Consider the following 17,289-nt stretch of genomic DNA (forward strand, 5'->3'; position numbering starts at 1 on the left):
GAACTAGACCTCTTATTGTCCACTAGAATATTATAGATTTGGTGGTAAACTAACTCTCTGAGAATAACCTTAAAGAAAACTAGGGGGTTCTAATCACTGGCTTCTAAATTCCTTAAGATTTATACTTCTGTGCCTAACATGGTACTTCATAGACATTAAGTAAAGTGAAATATATGTTTAATTTATATTTTCATAAATTGTTGATGTGATATTATATGGAAATGTGTGATGATATAATAATATCAGTACATTGAGCTGGTTCCATGTGTTAGGCAATATTTTCAACCTTTTATATGCATGGACTCATTTAATAGTGATAACCCAAGAGGAAAATTGTAGTGTTTTCCCATATTACCGATGACAAAACTGAGGCTCAGTGAATGTAAGTCACTTGTTTAGGTTTAAACAAACAAAGTAGGTTAGAGAACAGGATTCCAAGCAGTTTTACTCTAGAAGTTGCTGCATTAACCAACCATGCTGCTGGGTAGACATGAGCAAGACAGCAAAGATAGCTACCCATTTAAGTCTTTTATAGGAGACATACAAGAAATTTTGTATGGTGGTTGTATTAATTCATTTTCAAGTTGCTGATAAAGACATACCCAAGACGGAGAAGAAAAAGAGGTTTAATTGGACTTAGAGTTCCACATGGCTGAGAGGCCTCAGAATCATGGAAGGAGTTGAGAGGAATTTCTTACATGATGGCGGCAAGAGAAAAGTGAGGAAGAAGCAAAAGTGGAAACCCCTGATAAACCCATCAGGATCTCTTGAGACTTATTCACTAACACGAGAATAGCACAGGAAAGACCAGCCCCCATGATTCAATTACCTCCCCCTGGGTCCCTCCCACAACACATGGGAATTCTGGGAGATACGATTCCATTTGAGATTTGGGTGGGAATACAGTCAAACTATATCATTCCACCTTGGCCTCTCCAAATCTCTTGTCATCACATTTCAAAACCAATCATGGCTCCCCAACAGTCACCCAAAGTCTTAACTCATTTAAGCACTAACCCAAAAGTGCATAGTCCAAAGTCTTATCTGAGACATGGCAAGTCCCTTCTGCCTATGAGCCGGTAAAATCAAAAGCAAGCTAGTTACTTCCTAGATATGATAAAGGTACAGGCATTGGGTAAATACGGCCATTCCAAATGGAGAACTTGGCCAAAATAAAGGAGTTACAAGGCTGATGCAAGTCCAAAATCTAGTGGGGCAGTCAAATTTTAAAGTTCCAAAATGATCTCCTGTGACTCCAGGTCTCAAATCCAGGTCATGCTGATGCAAAAGGTGGGTTCCTATGGTCTTGAGCAGCTCCACCCTGCGGCTTTGCAGGTACAGCCTTCCTCCTGCTTGCTTTCATGGGCTGGCATTGAGTGTCTACAGCTTCTCCAGGCACATGGTGCAAGCTGTCAATGGATCTACCATTCTGGGGAATGGAGAACGATGGCCCTCTTATCACAGCTCCACAAAGTGGTGTTCCAGTAGGGACTCTGTGTGGGGGCTCCAACCCCATATTTCCCTTCTGTACTTCCTTAGCAGAGGTTCTCCATGAGGGCCCTACTCTGCAGCAAACTTTTGCCTGGGTATGGGTGTGTTTCCATACACCTTCTGAAATCTAGGTGGAAGTTCCCAAACCTCAGTTCTTGTACTCACAGGCTCAATACCGCATGGAGGCCGTCAAGTCTTGAGGCTTCCACTCTCTGAAGCCACAGCCCAAGCTCTATGTTGGCCCTGTTCGGCTGCAGCTGGAGCAGCTGGGATACAGGGCGCCAAGTCCTTAGGCTACATACATCATGGGGACCCTGGGCCTGGCCCACAAAACCACTTTTTCCTGCTGGGCCTCCATGCTGTGATGAGAGGGGCTGCCATGAAGGTCTCTGACATGGCCTGGAGACATTTTCCCCATGGTCTTGGGGATTCACATTAAAGTTCTTGCTACTTATGCAAATTTCTGCAGCGGGCTTGAATTTCTCCTCAAAAAAATGGGTTTTTCTTTTTACTGTATCATCAGGCTGCATATAATCTGATCTTTTATGCTCTGTTTCTCTTTTAAAATGGAATGCTTTTAACAGCACCCAAGTCACATCTTGAATGCTTTGCTGCTTAGAAATTTCTTCCACCAGATACCCTAAATCATCTTTCTCAATTCAAAGTTCCACAAATCTCTAGGGCAGGGGCAAAAATGCTGCCAGTCTCTTTGCTAAAACATAACCAGAGTCACCTTTGTTGCAGTTCCAAACAAGCTCTTCATCTCCATCTGAGACCACCTCAGCCTAGACTTTATTGTTCCTTTTTTTGGACTTCATTGTTCTTATCACTATCAGCATTTTTGTCAAAGCCATTCAACAAGTCTCTAGGAGGTTTCAAACTTTCCCACATTTTCCTATCTTCTTCTGAGCCTTCCAAACTTTTCCAACCTTTGCCTGTTACCCAGTTCCAAAGTTACTTCCAGATTTTTGGGTATCTTTTCAGTAGCTCCCCACTCTACTGGTATGAATTTACTCTATTAACCTGTTTTCACACTGCTGATAAAGACATATCCAAGATTAGGAAGACAAAGATGTTTAATTGGACTTACAGTTTCACATGGCTGGGGAGGCCTCAGAATCATGACAGGAGGTAAAAGGCACTTCTTACATGGCCGTGCCAGGAGAAAAACGAGGAAGAAGCAAAAGTGGAAACCCCTGATAAACCCATCAGATCTTGTGAGACTTATTCAATATCCTGAGAATATCACAGGAAAAGACCAGCCCCCACAATTCAGTTACCTTCCCCTGGGTCCCTCCAAAACACTTGGGAATTCCGGGAGATACAATTCAAGTTGAGATTTGAATGGGGACACAGCCAAACCATATGAGTGGTAAAACTTCTCTCAGTGATTATATAGGCAAGGGCTCATTTTGCAACCCGAGGCACAGAGCTCTTGCATGGAGTGTATGAGTTTAGACAGATGTTCTTCCAGCATCACTCGGATCATAACAGGTCAAATATCATTCACATCAAATGTTGTCCCTGCTGGATGAACACATTTGGCACAAGATTTCACATTAATTTTTGCTTAAATACTCTTCAAGTTGTATAATAACTTTAATGTTTATTCTCTTGACTGAAATACCTATTATCCTAATGTCATTATAATTACAGGCTGTTCCATCCATCTTTGTAAGGATAATGACAATGTGGTGTCACCTTTATCACAGCCAAAGAGGCTCTATTTCATTATAGCCAAATAACTTCAAGTTTGTCTTAAATTGATGGCATGCTGAGGGCCAGTACTATAGAATCATTTTATTTATTTCTGTTAAGGTGACAGATATATTCTGCTGGACATAAAGGTAGAGAAAATCTAATAAGTAAAAAAGAAGAAAAATGATTCTATTACTTTTTAAAATAATGAAGTCTTAAGACCATTCACTGGTGGTTTCTCTAGCTTCTGCTATGCAAACACAAAGAGAAGATTTCCGAGTAATGCCTATTACTTCCAAGAATATTTTTTGAAACTAAGGAACATGTAGTAAATACACATTTTGATGTATTTCGTATTTAATTGGTTTACATTAAAGTTCAACAAAAAATGTTGCTAATAAATGCATGCAAGTGTAAGAGAAAGTTATTGGACCTGATGCATCTGTTGGGTAATTGTTACATTTTACTATGTTTCTTTTTCTATTTTGGTCAAGGATGTTTAGGTTGTATAAGGTAAAAAACAAAAATTTACCCCTCAAATAAAAAAATCTAACAATAAGGAATGTGGATATTATGGATAAAAGGGCCTGCCACCTCCAGGAGTAGTGATCAAATATTACCTGGGATGCCAGATCTCAGAATGGGTGAGGGAGCAGTCAACGAAGCAGCTATCTCTCAACAATAATTATTCTATCAGGAACTCCTAAGAGCAGGAATCTGAAGGAATTGTTTTGGCAATGATGAGTTTTGATGGGAGAGAGAAAGCAGTGGTAAATGTGGTCAAATTAAAGGAAAAACTCTGGTGTGTATGGAACATGAGAGGAAGAGAATTTAAAACTAGCTGATGTGCCAAGCACAGTTGCTCACGCCTGTAATCCCAGCATTTTGGGAGGCTGAGGCAGGAGGATCACTTGAGTCCAAGAGTTTGAGACCAGCCTTGGCAGCATAGAAAGAGCTCATATCTATAGAAAAAAATAAAAAGTTAAAAAAATAAACCTCATATATGGTGGAGAGAGGCCTGGAATGGGCATTAAAAGTTTCTAGCTGGAAATGGCTCTCTCCAATTAACAACTAGGAAATGATATGACTACATGCAAGTACTTTACCTCCTCTGTACATAAATCTTCTCTTCTGTAAAATAAAACTGAGAATACAGAAAGTCTATATTGCTTGAGATAATTCATGTCAGAAAAAATGCCATTTAAAAGTGAAGCTATTTTAAGTGGGAATTAAATTATTTTAATTAAATTATTTTAAATAAATCATAAAAAATATTTAAATGAGACTTTTTTCTGAAACTAAAAAGAATGCAAGTGGGTTTATTTTATCTCATATCCACTAGCATATATATTATGATTACAATTATACACTGATTATTAGGACAAATAATAAATTAGTCATTGATATTTCTTATATAATTTTATGATAGCTGTTAAAAGATCCTGATGTTGCATAACTGACTTCTCAGCTTGAACATAAAGTCTTTGGCTGTTGAGTCAATTATCATCAGATTTTCCAGTGGCTCCCTTTAATCTTTGGTGTGAAGATCACTCCATATTGTATCCCCTTCGTTGTGGACACACATTTAATTTCCAGCTAGAGACAGACCAGCAAGTCCCCTGACTTGCAATGATAGAACACGTGTGTTAATGGAGAAAGCTTCTTGACTGGGCAAAGGTTTTGTAAATGACAAGTCTATTCATTAATATTTTGATGTTATGAGGGGCTTGGCTGTCTATGCAACAGTAATGCTGGGACAATAACTCAGGTGAAGAACACCGGATGATGAGGACTGCCTGGATATGTGTCACATAGGTTATAAAAATAAAAAATACTATATAAAAGCAACTTGCAAGGGGCTTAGGCACAATGGCTTATGCCTGAAATCCCAGCAGTTTGGGAGGCCAAGACAGGCAGATCACTTGAGATCAGGAGTACAAAACCAGCCTGATCAAAATGGTAAAACCCCATCTCTACTAAAAATACAAAAATTAGCTGACATAATGGTGTATACTTATAATCCCAGCTACTCGGAGGCTGAGACAGGAAGATCGCTTGAACCTGGAAGGTGGAGGTTGCAGAGAGCCAAGATCACACCATTGCACTCTAGCCTTTGACTCCATCTTAAAAAGAAAAAAAGCAACTTGCAGAATATTTTAAATATGGTAAATATTTGTTTTTTTCTCTCTTCTTTAATATTTATTTTTAACACATACTCTCATATCAATTCATAGAACTGGACCTGAAACATGCCTGTAATGAGTATACTAGGCATGCTACCTGTGTCTCCTGTATTTTATTAGGCTTATTACATTAAATGCACAAAATTATAAAATTCACAATTGCACAGCAAGGTCCCAACCCATCAAATCCCTTATACTGTATCCTGGACTCTTTCTGTCCTCGGAGTAATAGTGAAGCTTGCTACCATACATATCCTCATGCTTTCAAATTCAGAGGGGAAGAATTTCCTTGGAAACACGCTGGACTCATCTTACTTGGGTTTATGTTTTTCAATAACAGCATCAGATATGAGAATAGGTATTAACTGGTAACTAAATTCAATCACAAACATGGACAATATGCTGAACGAGCAATGCCAATGAGATGAAAATATCAAAGTTGACTCTAATTCATGCACTCATCAGGCTACAAAACAGAGAAAGGCACTCCCTATAAAATATGTTTCCAATGAAAAAAAGACCTAAATCATGGTAGAGTAAACTTTTTGTTTGCTAGTAATTCTCCTCTCTGAGCCTTTTCCTCTTTTTCCTTGGCGAATAATGGGACCTCATTATAAACAACACTGATATTGAGCTTATTACTACATTAGCAATAATCCCTAGCAATGAAAGTAAAAGGATTGAATTTCAAGACCTTTAGAAAAAATAATAGACTGTGAGGTGGCATATGGGTTGTAAAAGCAAAAACAGAAACAGAGAGAGGCCAATCTTAGTACCTGCATTCAGGTTTAAAGCATACCAGACTAGATCATATTCCTACTGAACCAAGCAGTCGTCAAACTTCCCTCTTGAGGCTCCACTGACAAAGTAGATGTAGGAAATTTTAAGCAATTAAAACAAATCTCAAAACTGGTAAACATTTGTTTGTCAGTATACATACTTAGAAAAAGAAAATAAATCAAATACAGTAATTCCCTAATCTGAGCTTACTTTCCAATCAAAGTAGTCACCCACCATGGCCCTTTTAGGGAGACATGCTGTAAACAACAATTCTTCTGTGGCCCTGACACATAGTCACTCAGTTTACTGGGAATTATGGTTTTGATAGCTCTGACCAATTTGGATACAGCCCAGGCAAAGTATATATGTAAGAGATAATGGAAAAGGAGGTATAAAAATAATACATTATTGAAGGAGTTTCCTATTGACTGGAAACAACTAGTTCATTAAATAAAGTGTCTGGACAATTTATATGACCTATAAACTCCAGTGCACGGTAGATATATAAAAGCAGTAACAGTAGTATATGAAGTAACTTTGAGCTTCCAGCATATCTATGGATATCATTATAACTGGGTTGATTTCCACCTGGACATTACTTTTTTTGAACATAAGTTAAATTTCCGAAGTTCATGCACAATCATTGGTGGAAAATGATCAACTAAAATCATGCAGAACAGGATACGATGTCATTTAACTGAAGTTAATGATGGTCTTTCCTCATAAGAACCCCAAAATCAGGTTAATGAATGTTTCCGCTTTCAAGGGTTTCCCCCTATGCATTTATTCTTAAGCATTTATTTTCTGCTACATAGTGTTAGACAATAGCAAATACTAGTGGATAACAAAATAAGTGAAAAAGAAGCAAAGAAATACTAATAAAACCTCATTAATAGATGGTCATGTTCAATCTAAGGTAATTTTAGTCATATATGTTTCTGTGTTTAAGGCATTTTATTGTATGATACTTTTTGTCATTGTAAAACTAGTTCTCATTATGGAGGGAGGTGCTCAATTAATTGAAGGAATACAACATGCTTTAATATACAGATGATATCATATATTCTTGCTTAGTTTTTCTCTTACTTATCCTGCTTTCTTCATTCTCCTGCCCCTGAGAGTTCCTCCCCTTACTCTCTGAGCCACATAAATCACTAACAATTCTGTCTTCAGGCTGAGTTTAGGACATAGTTATTAATATTTCTCTTTAATACATGATAAACTGAGGCCCAGAGAATTTAATTATTTTTTATGACATGATACAGGTAGAAGGATTGGAACAAAGATTTGTCTTGCTCCAAAAGCAGGTGCTTTCAAACAGATTTCATTTATTTTGTGTCTTAGGTATCAGATACTATGTTCTAGTTATTAGGCCACTTGAACTAGTTTGAGAATTGCAATTAGATCTATCTTTTGCAATAAATTTCTTATATGTATTTGTATAGTCCATATTTTCTTTAGCAAAAAGTAATTAAGGTGACTGTGCTGACACCCTTCTCTTTTTTTTTTTTTTTGAGACGGAGTTTCACTCTTGTTACCCAGGCTGGAGTGCAATGTCGCGATCTCGGCTCACCACAACCTCCACCTCCTAGGTTCAAGCAATTCTCCTGCCTCAGCCTCCCAAGTAGCTGGGACTACAGGCATGTGCCACCATGCCCAGCTAATTTTTGTATTTTTAGTAGAGACGGGGTTTCACCATGTTGACCAGGATGGTCTCGATCTCTTGACCTTGTGATCCACCCGCCTCAGCTTCTCAAAGTGCTGAGATTATAGGCGTGAGCCACCACGTCCGGCCTCTTACAACTCTTTATTTGCTTTCAGGTACTCATCAGGGTAAAATCTGAAAGTAGTGGAAAATCAGGTTGTATATAAAATGCTCAATTAATTTCATGTGGCTCTTCAGGCTGGACATCTGCTAAAAAGTAGTTAAAACTGGAATTTTCACTTCTCAACAAATATCAGGAATTTTTATCTAAGTTTATTTTAAGTGTAAAATTTATTTTAAATAATACCCTGATGGATACAGATTTGGGATCAAGGTTATTTTCCAGTAGAGCAGAGTGGAGGAGAATTACAGTCCTGATCTGCAACCTAAAGAGAGCTCTTCAGTACATGTTTGGTACTGATGCAGTAGTAATCTTACACTCAGAGATACAGTACATGAGCTTCCCATTTAGTGGGATTCCTTGGCTTACGTGAAAATTGCTTCATGTATCCAGACACCCTTTTATTCTAGAGAAGATGCAACTTAAGCAAGATAAACATTCCATCGGCTTTTCAGAGCAAAGCAGACTCTAGTCCCAGCCAGGATCGCCTCTCTGCCAGGAACATGGGAAGTAACACCATTTTAGAAGTCAAGATAGGCCATGATAGCGAAGGGGTTAGATAAGTATTTTATGACAGAAGATTAAGCACTTTTGGCATTGCTTGGATATAAATAACTGCAGACTTTTCAGTGGTAGAGTATGTATATGCATTCTGACCACTTACCTCCAGTTCTATTCTCACAATCACATTTCAGTTCCATTAAAACTAACACAATTTGAGGGAGCACTGTAATACCTATAAACAGCAGCAATACCCACAATGAGCAATTTCTATGGGATGCAAGAAGGTCAAAGAGAGTGCGTTTGCACATCTTGGAGCTAATCTTTCCACCCTTTTTGGAGAAAATCATCAGAGTCACATATTACCTCTCCGTAAGATTGGCAGCTATATTTATATTAGATGAACTAGATAATATGCAACATTATTACTTGTGAGGCAAGAAGACATATAGAAGGCTTAAAATTCAGAGAGGCTTCTTAAAGCATTAATATATCTTACTGTCCTTTGTGTTCCAATCTATGACCCGTTTTCTCTGCTTATTCTCAAATATGCCTTTAAATAAATTATAATAATTTTAACAGTGATATAGCACACAACCAAGGGTCTTGTACACAATAGATGATACAGAATTTCAGATGTACAGGATCATAGTGGAACAAATGGGGGATTTGGAGACACCTGGACTTGGGTTCAAATCCATCCTCCACAGCGGACAAGCTACATAACCTTGGGCAGATTACTTCAGTGCCTATCACTATATCTGTAACATTAGGTCTATACTTCGTAATACTGTAGTTAAGAATTACTAACATACTCCTAGCATCAGTAATTATACCCTTGGCTAACAAATATTAAAAAGTAATCACTCTAATATTTCACCATTTTATAGATTAAAAAACAGGGCAAGAGGTTTCCGCACAGGTTAAGTGAGCAGTCCAACATCCTACAACTTGTCATTGGAAAAGCTGACTCTCAAACCCAGATCTTCGAGTTTCTTGTCTAGTCTATCTTTTTCTTCCATTCCACTACCTAGCTTCATGTTCTTTGCCATAAGAACTAATTACTTGGTACAGTAAATAAGTCTGAATTATTATGACAGACTGTGCCCAATCAAGAATACCATGGATTTATCAAATTTGATGCAGATACCAAAAATTAAAGTGTTGGCTCGCCCTTGAACCCTAGGGAAAAAAGAGCTAGAAATCACAAAGTTGTGTGTTTTGGAGTTAATGCAAAATGATTTTCTCACTATGGACTAGAGTTGACAGAAAAATTATATGCCATCTGGGAAACACTAGAGGTAGGTTGGGTCACATGCTATAAAGATATTATAAACTCATATGTGTTAAATTTTAAAATATAAAATACAAAAAAATTATATTCTGGATTTAATAACATTCTTAGAATGTTATCAGTTAAATAATTATGAATAATTCATGATATGCTAAATTTAGGGAGTTCTACACTCCACTGAACTGATGAAAATTCAAGAGACAAAAAACATGACTAATCCAAATATTAAGCTCTTCTATTACAAGCTTTGATCTTTGAAATCTATCTAAAAAGATCCCTTAGTGGAAGATTAGAATCAGTCTCTCTCTAGATTCTCTAAATTGAAATAAATTGGATTCAAACTGTTCTGACCTTGAAATCTATAACACAATTAGAAAGTATATGCCAAGCATCAGGTGTACATTAAAGAAGCAATCCAGACATTTGGAAAATACAGTAAAAGCTCATTTCAAAATTTCCCCGAAGGATCATTGCAGTTCTGTGGGTTTAATGATGAAGTGTGGCTTGCAGAAAGCGCCAGGGACATCCAGCACACCAGGTATTGCCCAACAACTCAGTGAATGCAGAAATAGAGAGAATTGTGTGAACTTTTGTTTTTGATAAAGACATCAGCTGAGAACTGTAGCTGCTGAAGTTTGACTCCCAGGTAACTCACATGCCCACTTTAATGTGACTAAATAAACTCTCTCTCTTCCTGTGGTCTCTTCCTATTGCTGCAACCAGTTGAAAAAGAGAAAGCTGCTCCTATTAGAGACAGCTGCTGGCTCTCTGTCTTAGAAGGGGCAAGCTGCCGATGTTTCTCAATAATAGTCTCCAAACTTCGCAGCTCCACAATTTGTTTTTTTTAATGAAGCAAGTTCATCTGAATGGTACATTCCTGCTTCTGATTGCTGCTGTTCATTTACTGTTTATTTTTCAGGTTGTACCATGTGAGGATTAAAGCATGATTTAAATACAGAATTATCTTATTTTAATAACATTACTATCTACCACAGGAGTGATGGTTGGGGAAGTGGTGCCATAAGACTGGAGCAAGAAAGCAGGAGTGGGGAAGAAGTTTGGCAATGGTGGGGAATAACATGATATACCCACAAAGGCTGCCTGGGCACAGTTTTGAGGGTAGATGCTTAAAAATTCAAGGGCTATGCATCCTATTCCTCTTTGTACCACTCAATTCTTTTTTTAAAGTTTGAGGTTGGGGCTGGGTGGGTTGGCTTATGCCTATAACCCCAGCACTTTGGGAGGCCAAGGCAGGCAGATTACTTGAGCTCAGGAGTTCAAGACCAGGCTGGGTAACATGGCATAACCCAGTCTCTACAAAATATGCAAAAATTAATCAGGCATGGTGACATGTGCCGATAGTCCCAGCCACTTGGGAGGCTGAAGTGGGAGGACTGCTTGAGCCCAGGAGGCAGAAGGTGCAGCGAGCCGTGATTGTGTCAATACATTTCAGCCTGGGCAACAGAGCAAGATTCTGTATCAAAAAAAATATTGAGGTTGGGCACAAATAAGTACAAGTAGAAAATACTGAAATTAATATTTTTGTCTGAAGGTCTTAACATGGAAACTTAAATAGAACAGGTCGTCAAAAAATGCTTGTGAGATTGAACACTGAGCAGCCTAGTAAAGAAATACTAGTCACAAGAGCTATAGCACCATCTTTCCCAAATGTTATCCTCCTAGACCCTTAGAAACTAGCCAGAAGTGATGTGTAACTGGTATCATACTTATGTGCCAATAGAAACTATCCAGATGATTTTCAAGTGCTTTATGCAACTTGATTTCTCCAAGTAGTTAACATTCCTACCCTAGTCCTTCTGTGCCTTAGTTCACACAAGGATTTTTCTTGTGAAATCTGTGTTTTGTTTTTGTCTTTATTATTCTAAGGATTGCAAAAAGGTGAATTTTAGCTCAGACTGTAGTTGCCTAGAACTCCCGAATAGTAGGATTCAAATTTGCATGGGTTTTGTGTTGTTGGAGGACAAACAGGGTCTAGTAAACAACAGTGTCTGATGAGTCCACAGCACCACCAGAATGGCTTACAATTTTTAAGTAATCTTTCAAAACTAAATTTATGATTTGGGGTCTTATTCATAAAGGTGGTATGTTGGAATAACATGGAGATCTACCATGTTCCAGTGACTTGGTACAGGGGCAGAATTAGGACTTTCAGGCAAAAATAATAGTAAGCAGATTTCCTGTCTTCTTGCACTGAACGCAATCTTGGGTAATAAGACCTAAGAATATAGGTATTTATGCAAAGGAGAAAAAACAGCCACTGATAGGGATTGGCTGCCTTTGGGCTTGCAATCTAGCATGCAAGCTCTTTCCCTTTCAACTATCTTCATGGTATAGAATCACGTAGGCAATAACCATAATAATTTTAGTGTGCCAAGTACTATGTTTCAGCTGTGAAGATTCACCCATGAAGAATACAAACAGGGTATTGGCCCCTTAGAAAGACAGACACGAAAATGGATTTAATTCATGCATGATAAAAATCACAGGAAGCAGTCATGGGGATGATGGTGGGAGGTTCCATGGAAAGCAAAGTGCGTAAGTGAGAAGCAGCATAATTTGATTGAAATGTAGTATACTGGAAGTGACAGAGTTGGCTGGGCAGTATGAGGTGATGGAGACATAGGTGCAGCACGGGTGAGATCCTGAAGATCCCAGTGAGCCATGTTCACAATACAGGACTTCATTCTTTCTTGCCTATGCTACCCTTTATACTGAGAGAGACAAACATCCTAGCAATGGCCCTTGAGGACAACACTGTAAACACTGTAATGCTTATGTGCTTATGGCAGTGGGATATTCAGAGCAGGTCTCTTCTGAAGAGGGAGCAACCAATTGTTTTTTATTCCTTTTTTTTTTTGGAACCAGTTTCCCTCTTGTTGCCCAGGCTGGAGTGCAATGGTGCGATCTTGGCTCACTGTAACATCTACCTCCTAGAGTTCAAGCGATTCTCCTGCCACAGCCTCCTGAGTAGCTGGGACTACAGGTGCCTGCAACTACACCTGGCTAATTTTTGTATTTTTAGTAGAAACACGATTTTATTGGGTTGGCCAGGCTGATCTCAAACTTCTGACCTCGTGATTCACTGCCTCGGCCTCCCAAAGTGCTGGGATTATAGGCATGAGCCACCGTGACCAGCCAATCAACTGTTTTAATGAAAGACATCACTGATATGAATAACACCTCTCATTTGTATGTCTTTTGTGGGTTAATCAGTGCACATCATTACTTATTTGTTAGTTTACTACTCTGTTGTCCCTAGATTTTAAGCTCCATAAAAATAAGAAAATTATCTTTTTTTACCCCACTGCTAAATTTTCAGTACATAAAACTGTAACTGACACATAAGTATTTATTTATGGATAAATGAATAGATGAATGACTTACATGTCAACATAAAAACACTTGATCAGATGTTCATTTTTAGAATATCATATAGGCTATGAATATAGTGTATAGATTTAGAGAGTGGTAAAAGGATGAGATAACATTGGGAGATGAGGGTGACTGCATCTGTGGAATAATTTTTAAAAGATCCTGCAGTCTCCAATAACCCTCTTTTCTACAGGCAGGTAGAGGAACATGGAGGAGAAAACTCACACACTAAACACTCATGATGTGTCTGCTATATGCCAGATGTCTTCAAATACTTCATTTAATTCTCAAACTGAAAACTAAACCACTAACGTGCAAAATTCTGATTTATAAAGAATCTGAGATTCAGAAAGATGAAGTTAATTGCTTACACAGTTACATTTGAACTTAGATTTACCAAACTTTAAAGTGGATGCCCTAGTGGAAACCATGCCCCACTGCCTCTTAAAACAATTGACAAACTCTTGGTTAACCACTGAAATTTTGGTCCTAAGACCTGCCATTTGGTTTCAACAGATTATTGGCTCTCATTTGTGCAATAAATTACATATTATTGTTGTACAGTGTGAATCCCATGTTTTCATTATGAGTGACATTCTTTGTAGGAGTAGTTTTCAATTTTTCTTAGTCACATTTTCCTAACATGTATCCTGGCTACTGTTTTTGGCTCTGCCCTCCCTAGGACCTTACAGTTGAGTTCACAGATGAGCTCCTTTTTAATCATGAGCCATGCCTTGTTTCTCACATAATCCCAACTGAAGAAGATAATTATCAACAACAACAGCATATCCATTTTTGAGTAGCTCATAGATGAGACCATAACTTAGTGTCAGTGGTCTGATATCAAGACTTCTAGAAAACTGCTTCCAAATATCTTTGGTTGAAAATCAGATTCAGGTCCTGGTACCCCATCCTCCCCCCACAAGATTACAAATCCTCCAAACTGCACTTCTTCCCATCTCCTTTCCTGCTGAATTTGCCTCCTATGGTTTTGATATGGTTTGTGCTCGCCCAAAGGCATGTCAAAATCTGATCTCCTTTGCAGTGGGGTTGGGAGGTAAGGACTAGCGGGAAGTATCTGAGTCATAGGTGAGGATTCCCTATTAATAAATGAATGCCCTCCCTTGGGGGTGAGTGAGTTCTGACTCTTGCAGGAATGGATTCCTTCTTGCAAGACAGGGTTGTTAAAAAGAATATGGCTTTCTTGGCTTCTTGCTCTTGTTTTCTTTCTCATCACGTGACTGTTTTGCACATGCCTGCTCCCCTTCTGCTTTCTGCCATGGGTTAAAGCAGCCTGAGATCCCCACCAGATGCAGCTGCCTAACTTTAAACCTTCCAGTTACCAGAATTATTAGCCAAATAAGCCTCTTCTCTTTATAAATTACCAAGTCTTAGGTATTCTATTATAGCAACAAAACAGCAACACAGTGGCCTAACACAGAATAGTGGTACTGAGGAGTAAATTGTTCATATACAGACACCTGAAGATTTGAAACTGGCTTTGGAACTGAGTAACACATAGAGGCTAGAAGTGTTTGCAGGGGCAGTCTAGAAAAAGTCTGCATTGCCATGAATGAAGCAATGAGTGTGATTCTGGTGAGGGCTCAGGAGAAGACAAAACGATGCGGGAGAGTTTGCAACTTCTTAGAGACTGGTTAAGTGGTTGTGACAAAAATGCTAACAGAAAGATGCACAGTAAGGGACATGCTGATGAAGATTCAGATGGAAACAAGGACCTTATTGGGAACTGGATAAAACATTTCTTGTTATACCATAGCAAACAACTTGACTGCATTGTGTCCATGCCCTACAGCTTCGCAGAATATAGAACTTAAGAGTAAAGGAATAGCTACCTGGTGGAAGAAATCTCTAAGCAGCGAAGCTCAGGCTGCTGCTGCTTCTAACTGCTTATCATAAACTGCTGGAGAAAAGGGAAGCTGAGTGGAAAGATTTGGAAAGTTTGTAGCATGGCCATGTGGTAGAGAATGAAACAGTATCTTCAGGAGAGAAATACAAGGGTATTGCCAGGAGACCCTTTGCTAAAGAGATTAGCATGGCTATAAGGGAGCCACGTGCTAATGGTTAGAACTAAGGGAGAAAAAGCCCTGAAAGCATTTTAAAGATCTCCACGGCCAACCCTTCCCACCACAGGCCCAGAAGTCTAGAAGGAAATAATGGTTTAAGGGGACATGACTGGAGTACCACTGCCCTGCATTACCTCAGAGATCTGCTTCCCACATCCAAGTGGTTCCTGCTGGAACAGCCATGGCTTGATCTACCCAAAATGTGACCATGCTGTCACTCTGGAGAATCCAAGCTATAAGCTTTAGGTGCATCCATATCCACATTACTAATTTTGTAGGTTGGCAGAATGGGAGAGCAGTGAAGGCATGTTGGCTTCCACCTAGATTTTAGAGGATGTGTCAGAAAGCTTGGGAGCCTAGACAGAAACCTGTAACAGGAGAGAGCTGCCACAGAGTTTCCACCATGGCAAAGCCTAGTGGATCCTTGGAAGCATAGCTGCCCTGGGGACCCCAGAATTGTAGAGCCATGGGCAATGTGCAATGCCCACTTGAAAACACCACAGGCATTCAACTCTGTCTGGTGAGAGCAGCCATGCAGGCTGCACTCAGGAAAGCCATAGAGGTGCAGTTGCCCAAGACCTTGGGAGCCCATCTCTTTCACCCGAATGCCCAGGACATGAAGCCAAATGAAATTGTTCCAGAGATTTAAAATTTCATGCCTGTCCTGCTATGCTTTGGACTCTCCTGGCCCCTGTCATTTCTTTATTCAGGCTTACTTTTCCCTTTTGGAATGGGAATGTTTACCGAATGTCTATACCACCATTGTACCTTCGAAGTAAATAACTTCTTGTTGTTTTTATTTTGCAAGCTCAAAGCTGGAAGGAACTTACCTTGAGTCTCAAATGAGACTCTGAATTTTGAACTTCTAAGTTGGTACTGAAACAAGACTTTGAAGATTATTGGATGGAATGATTACATTTTCATGTGAGGGAAACATGAGCTTTTAGAGTCACCTGTGGAGTGCTATGGTGTGGACTTGGTTTGTACCCATCAAAACTCAGATCAAATTGGATCCCCTTTGTGGTGGTCTTGGATGATGGGGTCTATGGGGTGGTGTTTGGGTTGTAAGTGCAGATCCCTGACGAATAGATTAATACCCTCTCTGGAGTCGAGCGAGTTCTACTCTTGCAGGAATAGATTCATTCCTGCAAACAGGGTTATTTCTCTCTTGCTTCCTCAGTTTCTCTCTCCTGCTTCTTCTTTCACAATGTGATCTCTTTATAAACACCTGCTCTCTTCTGCTTTCTGTCATTAGTTGATGCAACCTGAGGCTTTCACAAGATGCAGCTGCCTAATCTTGAACCTTCCAGCCACAGGAATCGTGAGCCAAATAAACTTATTTTCTTCATAAATTAACCAGCCTCAGATATTCTATTATAGCAGCACAAAATACACTAAGATGTACTAGCAATGTTCTGGGATTTCTCCCTAGGTCCTTACTTAAAATTTTTGATGTTTACCTTAAGATATTGAAACTCTAGGACCAGAGTTCCATCTTAACCCAGCTCCGTTTAATGCTACAGTCTTGTTGCCTTCTCTCCCATGGGCCCATCTCTTGGTCCCTACTTCAGCCTAATGACTGGAATGTCACCTCTGTTTCCACTTACCTGCCTCACGACTGAGTATCAATTGCCTTCTGCAGGCCTTGCCATGGTGCATTACTTATCCACTGGGATTCTGGATTATGTAGCAATGATTTCTATTTGTTCCCCAAAGATTCATAGTCCTTTCCTTTATAATGTAACATATTGCTGAGACGTGACTGACTGACTACCCAGATAACGCACTTCCTTCCCTGCCATCTTCCAATGAGTTTGAAACATAGGGGGAATTTTGTCTAATATATATGTAAGAGAGGTATGCTTCTTCCAACCCAGTTCATAAAACCTCCACAGAGCCAAGTGATATCACCATCCAGAATAACTTGGTCCTGTTAAAGTGGCAGAACCTCTATGACCTTGTGTCCTTGTTTCACATTTTGAAGCATAATGCCCTCTCTTTATGTGGGTGAAAAGCCAGTCTCACCTACTATGTTCAGC

At 39.2% G+C, this 17,289-nt stretch overlaps 1 protein-coding gene across 5 annotated transcripts in view; it reads right to left on the reverse strand.

Moving 5' to 3' along the window:
- THSD7B (thrombospondin type 1 domain containing 7B) overlaps positions 1 to 17,289 on the reverse strand; it is an 873,835-nt gene that overhangs the window by 35,432 nt on the left and 821,114 nt on the right. The gene's annotated exons all lie outside the window — the stretch shown is intronic.

The sequence above is a fragment of the Callithrix jacchus genome, chromosome 6, assembly GCF_049354715.1.
Source record: "Callithrix jacchus isolate 240 chromosome 6, calJac240_pri, whole genome shotgun sequence".
NCBI classification, from domain to species: Eukaryota; Metazoa; Chordata; class Mammalia; order Primates; family Cebidae; genus Callithrix; species Callithrix jacchus.